Consider the following 8112-nt stretch of genomic DNA (forward strand, 5'->3'; position numbering starts at 1 on the left):
GAGTTGAACACATGGCCCATATCTTCTTCCTATATTCACTTATCAAGGGACATTTACATTGCTTCCATATTTTCATATTATAAGTCATGTCATAATAAGCATGTTAGTGCACATATAATTTTGAATTAGTCATAGGAAATATTCTAAAAGCTTTCCCCAAAATTTTTGTGTTTATCCCTGAAACCTGTGAATATGATGATATCACATCCATGACACTGTGATCTTACATGGCAGAGTTGACCTTTAGATAGGAAGATTACTCTGCATTATCTATGTAGTTTCAAAGGAATTGCACGAGACCTTAAAATAAGAGAACTTTCTTATACTAGTATCAGAAGAGTAAGTCAAGAAGATGTGAAATGTGAGAATTATTTCACTCCATATTGCCAGCTTTGAATACCAAAACCCACAAGGAAAGTACCATAAAGGTAAACAAACAATAACTTTCAGAAGTATAGATACAAACATCCTCAACAATGAGCAAATCATCTCTACATGCATAAACAAGGGGGCAAACATCATTCACACACCAACTATGGTTAATGCCAGACACGCTGAGGACAGACTAAATGCTTTCCCCCCGAGAACAGGGAAGAAGGTAAGGAAGTCAATCCCTACGATTCCCATCTGACAACGTGGTATATGTCCTAGCAATGTAATAATATATGAACTGTAAACAAAAAACAAGAACTACAAAAGAGATAAAGGGCACCTATTTACAGATGGTATGACTGTCAATATAAAAAATCAAGAGAGATCTACACCAAAATTACTTCCTAGAATTAATGTCAGATTAGTAAAGTCACAGGACACAGATTTTAAACATAAAAGTGCATCATATTTCTCTGGGCTAGCATTAAGAATTTGGTAGGAAAACAATATCATTGATAATAACATAAAGCTAATTGAAATATCAGATAAGTATCTAAATAGGTTCAGAAACTGTATGATGGAAAATTCTAAATATGGGTGTAAGATAGGAAACAATGAATGAAACAGAAATGCACATCATGTTCATGGACTGTAAGAAACAACACAATAGAGATTCATTCCTTATCCTACTGATCCACACCTTTCTCACAATTACTGTCAATTCACAACTGGCTTTTTATACATCCAGAAAAACTGACAGTAATGCTTATGTGGATTGGGCAATGAAACTATTGTATATGAAATAATTTTGAAAATTAATCAATTTGGATGCATCAGTCTATCCAATTTCAAATGTAATATGAAGGCACAGTTAAGACTTTGGGGTATTAATGAAGGGAAAGTGAAATAGGTCAGTGGACAAATGTACACAGTCCATGAAAGGATCCTTGCACATGTGGCCATTTGGTTTTTGACAAAGACACTAGAAAACAATTAAATGGAGACTGGCTGCCAAATAAATTTCAGAAGGAGCCATAAAATTGTAACACTAAAGATAAAACAAAAATAAAAATTTAATTACCTGACTACACAGAATGCTTAAAATGACACAAAAGCAAAATAGATAAAATATACTTACCTGGCAGAGGAAATACAATGATCATGAAGGTGGTTTTCCCAGGGTGAGGCTTATCCACTGCACTCCGGATGTGCTGACCCCTGCGATTTCCCCAAATGTGGGAAACTCGGCTGCATCATTTCTGGTAATGGGGGATTGCGTTCGCGCTTTCCCATATTAAAGAATATCAATAAAAAAATAGATAAAAGGACTAAAAAACATACTTCATCAAAGTTGAAAATTCAATTACATAGCAACAATAAAGGCACAACCCAAGAAATGACTAATTTGAAGCATGACTTCATTAAAATTTAAATATCTGCTCTCTAAAAGACAATGTCAAGGTAATGAGAAAACAAACCAGAAATTCGGAGGAAATATTTTCAAAAGACATAGCTTACAAAGGACTGTTCCCTAAAACTACAAAGAAAACTTTATACAACAGTCCGAAGACCTAAAAACAATACCAAGTATGATATACAGAAGACAAATAAGCAAATGAAAATATGCTCCACATCATATAACAACAGGAAAATGCAAATTCAAACAATAATGAGTTATCACTCGTTGGTGTACTGACAATGTCCTGTTCTGGCAAAGATATGGAACTCATTCATTGCTGGCAGAAATGCCAAATGGCACACCTAGGGAGACTGTTTGCCACTTGTTACAAAACTTAACACACCCTTACCATGTGATGCTGCAGTTGTGCTTATTAGCATTTACTGAAAGGAGCTGAAAACTCATGTCATCACGAAAAGCTGCACACACATAGTTGGGCAGCTTAAATCATCAATGGAAAACTTGAGATCAATCAAGACAACTTTTGGAAGGTGAATTGATAAATAAATGGTGGTACGTCCAGATGGCAGAATATTAATTATGGTAGAAGGAAATCATATATCAAGCCTTCAAAAGCCAAAGAATCTTAAAGCCATTTTGTAAGTTTAAAAAAGCCAATTTTGGAAGTGTACATATTGTATAATTCTAACTATGATTGATTCGTGGAGATTGCAAACGGCTGTGTCGGGCTGGTGGGGACTGAGTAGAACAGGAGATGTTCAGGGCAGTGAAGTTACTTCATATGACCCTGTAATGATACGCATAACAGCAACAATGATGCACAATTTGAAGCACAGAGTCAGGGGTTTACGTTGTGTCCATATCAGTGTGTCAACAGTGCAGAGTGCACCCCTCTTCTTGGAGCTGCTGGTAACGGGGAGTGATGTGCAGGTCTGGGCTTGGGGCTCTATGGAAATCTCTGGGACTCCCTCTAAGTTTTGCTGTGAACCTAAAAGACTCTAAAAATATTGAACACAATAAAAAGAAACAAATAAATAGATCTCTGCAAAGGGTGGTGATAAGACCATGACTCATAAGATGCAAGGGAAGAAAGTCTTAACAAATCACACTCTGACAATGGACATCTATTGAGAACATATAAAAATTACCTAGTATTCAGGAAGTGTAATATAAATGACACCAAAAAAGAACACGTTACTAACATGATGAATGGATGGTGAATAAGCACATGAAGATGATCAATAGCAATATACATTATTGAAATGCACATTTTAGATAACATATGAGCCCATGATTAAAATACAAAATATGGACAATGCCAAATGACTGTAAGGATGTACATTACCTGGAATTCTCACCCATTGTTGGTGGTAATGTAAAAATGCTACAGCTTCTCTGAAAAATGTGCTCAGTTTCTAATGTAGAAATATACTCATGAACCAGAAATCACACCCCTAGAATTTTTAGAGAAATTTAAAAATTTTGTGGGAATAAAAATCTGTGTGAATATTTATAGTCACTTTATTCATAATCATCAAAATCAAGAAACAATCCAAAGGACCTTCAGGGATGTTTAGATTAATGACCTGTGATACACCTATAAAAAATTACTGCTTAGCAATAAAAATGTGCTACCACTATGTGCAGCAACTTGGGTGAAAACCAAGAGAATTATGCATACTGAAACAAACAATCACAAAAATTCCACATTCTTGATTCCATGCAAATGAGTTCTCCACGTGGCAAAACTGTAATGATGAAGAGACAGGTGGTTCCCAGGAGTCAGGGATTCAGTGAGGGTGTGGCTACCAAGGAATATCAGAGGGATTAGGGGAAACCGTTATGATTCTGATTATAGTGCTATTTACCAGAATCTAAACCAGTGACAAATTCATGGAACCAAAAATCAAAAAAGAATATTAATTTTCTTATAACAGTGTTAAGATACATAATTGAAAGAAGTTAAGAAGATTCCATGAGCTAGGTTTCCATGCTATTTTTATGAATATTTACTTCAATAATGATTTTAATAATGAAAATTGTTATTTTTAATTATTATACTTTAAACAAGAATTATGACTTTAATACTCTCTTCTTTGAGGGAGAAGTGTAGAGAAGCAGGTACAACACCCAAGAGATGAGTGTATAATCACTATTAAGGAACTACTTCTGAAAAGTAAAATGTTAAACCATAGACTTATAAAAGATACTGATTTGACAATAGAAATATTTTCTTATTACAAGTAGGAATGTAGTGGTCAATTTCCTACCTTGTTTATAATTGTAACATGGAATATATATACATCAAATTTGCCATATTGCTGGAACTGAACTTTTTCTAAGATCGATCCATCTAAATACAAGAGAGAGTGACAATTGTAATCATTAGTCTGGAAGATGTCCTTGCTGATGATGTTTGAAAACGGAGTTTTATCTTCCTAATCCTAAACTCATTGTTAAAAAGAGAATAAGTATTAGTGGCAACTCATAATAATTTACCAAAATAACAAAAGAAAGTCAGACTAAAGGCTGTTATAGTGTGTTATGTAAGCCTGACGTTTGCACAAACACTTCAGGCTGGGGGTCATTATGTACACTTTGGAAATAATTATAGTAGATATAACTAAACTGTAAGAACTAAGCATACCCACAGCCCTCGACACTGCTGGCTGCTGTTTGAGGATCTGTCTCAGATACAAACAGTAGGCTCAGGACTCCCTGCCACCTGAGGGAGCCCAGAGCGCTCAACCCTTTGAAATACAAAGTATTTGGGTATTTTAAAAACTTTTCTCACAAAACATTTTTCAAAAAAGTTCAGCGCAGCTCCCACGCCCTTTCCTCTTTCCGGGTGTCAGGACCCTGACGCGGTGACCAGGGCTGCAGGCGGCTGAGTGCACCCGGCTGGGGCCGCGGTGGGTGTCCGCATGGAGGGGTGCACCACCATGCTCGCTGTGGTGGCCGAGAATGAGGGCCACGTGACCAGGATGCGGAGGAGAGACCTGGGGAAGCCCAGGTGCAGGGTCATGTGTGATGGTGCTATTTCACGCGTTTCTTTTGTAATAGATTTGTAATTTTAGTTTTGCCAAATTAGTTTAGATAAACACAAATTTCCTACCCCCCTACATACAATAATCACTTATGTCTCAAGATAAATTGCCAGGGTAACAGCAGCTTCTTAGAGAAAAAATAAATTATGAGCAGTAAATTTAATCACTCACCAAAAACAAGACCAGTTTGATTTCAGAAATGTTAAATGTGGAAAAAGAAGTGCAACTTAGAATTGAGGAAGTAGTAAATTATACATCAGGGCTAATTATCTTCAGAAGTTTGATCATAGGCTTTACAGACACCTTTATATATTGTGCTTTTCTTTATATACTATACATAAGTAGGCACGTTAAAATTTCAATTAAAAATGTTCCATTAGTAGACATGAATCCCACTTACATTATTTGCCACAAGAAATTATTGAGTGTACAAAGCAAGGCTGAAATTTACCATCCATTTATGTCAGAGGGGATTAAATTCAGAGGCACTATCTGTGTGTTCATTAATTTCTTTAGTGTGAAAGAAAAATAACTCGAATCTTGCTTAAGCAACACTGTATGATATACATATTTTTTAAGTGCATTCTTTTTTTTTTGTAGATAATTATTTTCTATTGAAGGGTAGTTGACACACAGGATTATATTAGTTTCAGGTGTACAACACAGTGATTCAACATTTATATACATGATAATTCTAGGTACCAGCTATCACCATACCAAGTTGTTACAATATTTTGACTATATTCCTTATGTTATACATTACATCCCGGTTACTTATTTATTTTACAATTGGAAGTGTCTACTTTTTTTTTTGTGAGGGCATCTCTCATATTTATTGATCAAATGGTTGTTAACAACAATAAAATTCTGTATAGGGGAGTCAATGCTCAATGCACAACCATTAATCCACCCCAAGCCTAATTTTCGTCAGTCTCCCATCTACTGAAGCATAACGAACAAGTTCTTACATGGAGAACAAATTCTTACATAGTGAATAAGTTACATGGTGAACAGTACAAGGGCAGTCATCACAGAAACTTTCAGTTTTGCTCATGCATTATGAACTATAAACAGTTCAAATATGAATAATCATTTGATTTTTATACTTGATTTATATGTGGATACCACATTTCTCTCTTTATTATTATTATTTTTAATAAAATGCTGAAGTGGTAGGTAGATACAAGATAAAGGTAGAAAACATAGTTTAGTGTTGTAAGAGAGCAAACGTAGATGATCAGGTGTGTGCCTGCAGACTATGTGTTAATCCAAGCTAGACAAGGACAATAAAACATCCACGTATGTGGAAGATATCTCTCAGAACAGGGGGGGTGAGGTTCTAAGCCTCACCTCTGTTGATCCCCAATTTCTCACCTGATGGCCCCCCTGCGACTGTGCCTGTCTTAGGTTGTTCCTCCCTTGAGGAATCTTACCCGTCTCTGGCTAACCAGTCATCTTCCGGGGTGATATAGGGAAATGTAAAGTTGGTGAGAGAGAAGCCTTATTGTTTGAAATGGTTAGCTTTTTATTTCTTTGCATATTTATGCCCTGTAGCTTCTATGCCCAGCATTTGTCTTGAGGTATCTTTACCACTTGGAAGAATTATGATACTCGGTAAATTCGATATGAGGCACGAATTCTATTTAAGGGTTTTAATTAGGAAGGAAGAAGAAAAGCTATAGAAGTAGCATGCAGAAGAAAACATGGGAAGATTGATTATTTCTTTGACCTATCTTCTTGTAGAGTAACTTCAGCATGTATAGGTTTTAAACTACTACTTAAATTGCGCACACACATTAACATAATAGGAGTATAGTTACATAACCAAAGCATACCTGTAATTACCAGCCATCTCCAGTGAAACCAAGAAAACCAGTTAGGCACCTTAGGCATTTGTGAAAACTTATCTATGATATGGTAGATATTGTCCAACTGAACTTGAACAGTCTGAGAGAAATCAGACAAATTAAAACAACCCATTCCTGGGGACTGTTCACATACCATATGTTCTTTTAACAGTAGATAGTCTGTAGTTTTAAGATTTTGGAGTGCTACAATTTGCACTTCTCCTAATTCTTGGTTGAGTTCCAACAGTATAGATCTAGTCAAATTTGTTGTTTTATTGCATGCACAGGCCAGCTTAGATATCTCCTTCTTCATTCCCATCGCAAGTCCAGGAACTGGTGGGATGAGTGCATCTACACCTGTGGCAGCGCGTAGATCTTTGTAGGGGTTCTTTGATGATCATCTTCTGGCATGAGTCTTCCAGCGAGTGCTGATGTTGGAAGATCTTTTTTATAGCATATCTTAGTTCATTTTTGGGGTAGCGAAATAAGGCTTTGATCCTCTGTATAAACACAAACAGACCATTTGCCTACACTTTTATATCCTCTTTATACCATTGTGTAGAACTCATTGGAGGTCACCACACAGGAACTGCTTTTTTTGTTGTTGTTGTTATCATTAATCTATACTTACATGATGAATATTATGTTTACTAGGCTCTCCCCTATACCAGGTCCCCCTTATAAACCCCTTTACAGTCACTGTCCATTAGCACAGCAAAATGTTGTAGAATCACTACTTGTCTTCTCTGTGTTGTACAGCCCTCCCCTTTCTCCCACCCCGCCATGCATGCTAATATTGATACCCTCCTTCTTCTCCCCACCCCTTATCCCTCCCTACCCACCCATCCTCCCCAGTCCCTTTCCCTTTGGAACCTGTTAGTCAATTCTTGAGTTCAGTGATTCTGCTGCTGTTTTGTTCCTTCAGTTTTTCCTTTGTTCTTAGAATCCACAGGTGAGTGAAATCATTTGGTATTTCTCTTTCTCTGCTTGGCTGGTTTCACTGAGCATAATACCCTCCAGCTCCATCCATGTTGCTGCAAATGGTAGGATTTGCCCTTTTCTTATGGCTGAGTAGTATTCCATTGTGTATATGTACCACATCATCTTTATCCATTCATCTATCGATGGACACTTAGGTTGCTTCCAATTCTTGGCTATTGTAAATAGTGCTGCGATAAACATGGGGGTGCATTGGTCTTTCACAAACATGATTGCTGCATTCTTGGGATAAACACCTAGGAGTGCAATTCCTTGGTCAAATGTCTGTTTTGAGCATTTTGATGTACCTCCATACTGCTTTCCACAATGGTTGAACTAATTTACATTCCCACCAGCACTGTAGGAGGATTCCCCTTTCTCCACAGCCTCATCAACATTTGTTGTTGTTTGTCTTTTGGATGGCAGCCATCCTTACTGGTGTGAGGTG

General features: G+C 36.8%; 1 non-coding gene across 1 annotated transcript; it reads left to right on the forward strand.

Moving 5' to 3' along the window:
- Positions 1-1502: 1502 nt before the first annotated feature.
- LOC118920053 (U1 spliceosomal RNA) lies at positions 1503-1666 on the forward strand. The gene has a single exon (XR_005027751.1). It is a non-coding gene; the product is annotated as a U1 spliceosomal RNA (small nuclear RNA).
- The last annotated feature ends 6446 nt before the right edge of the window (positions 1667-8112 follow it).

Source organism: Manis pentadactyla, chromosome 13 (assembly GCF_030020395.1).
Source record: "Manis pentadactyla isolate mManPen7 chromosome 13, mManPen7.hap1, whole genome shotgun sequence".
NCBI lineage: Eukaryota > Metazoa > Chordata > Mammalia > Pholidota > Manidae > Manis > Manis pentadactyla.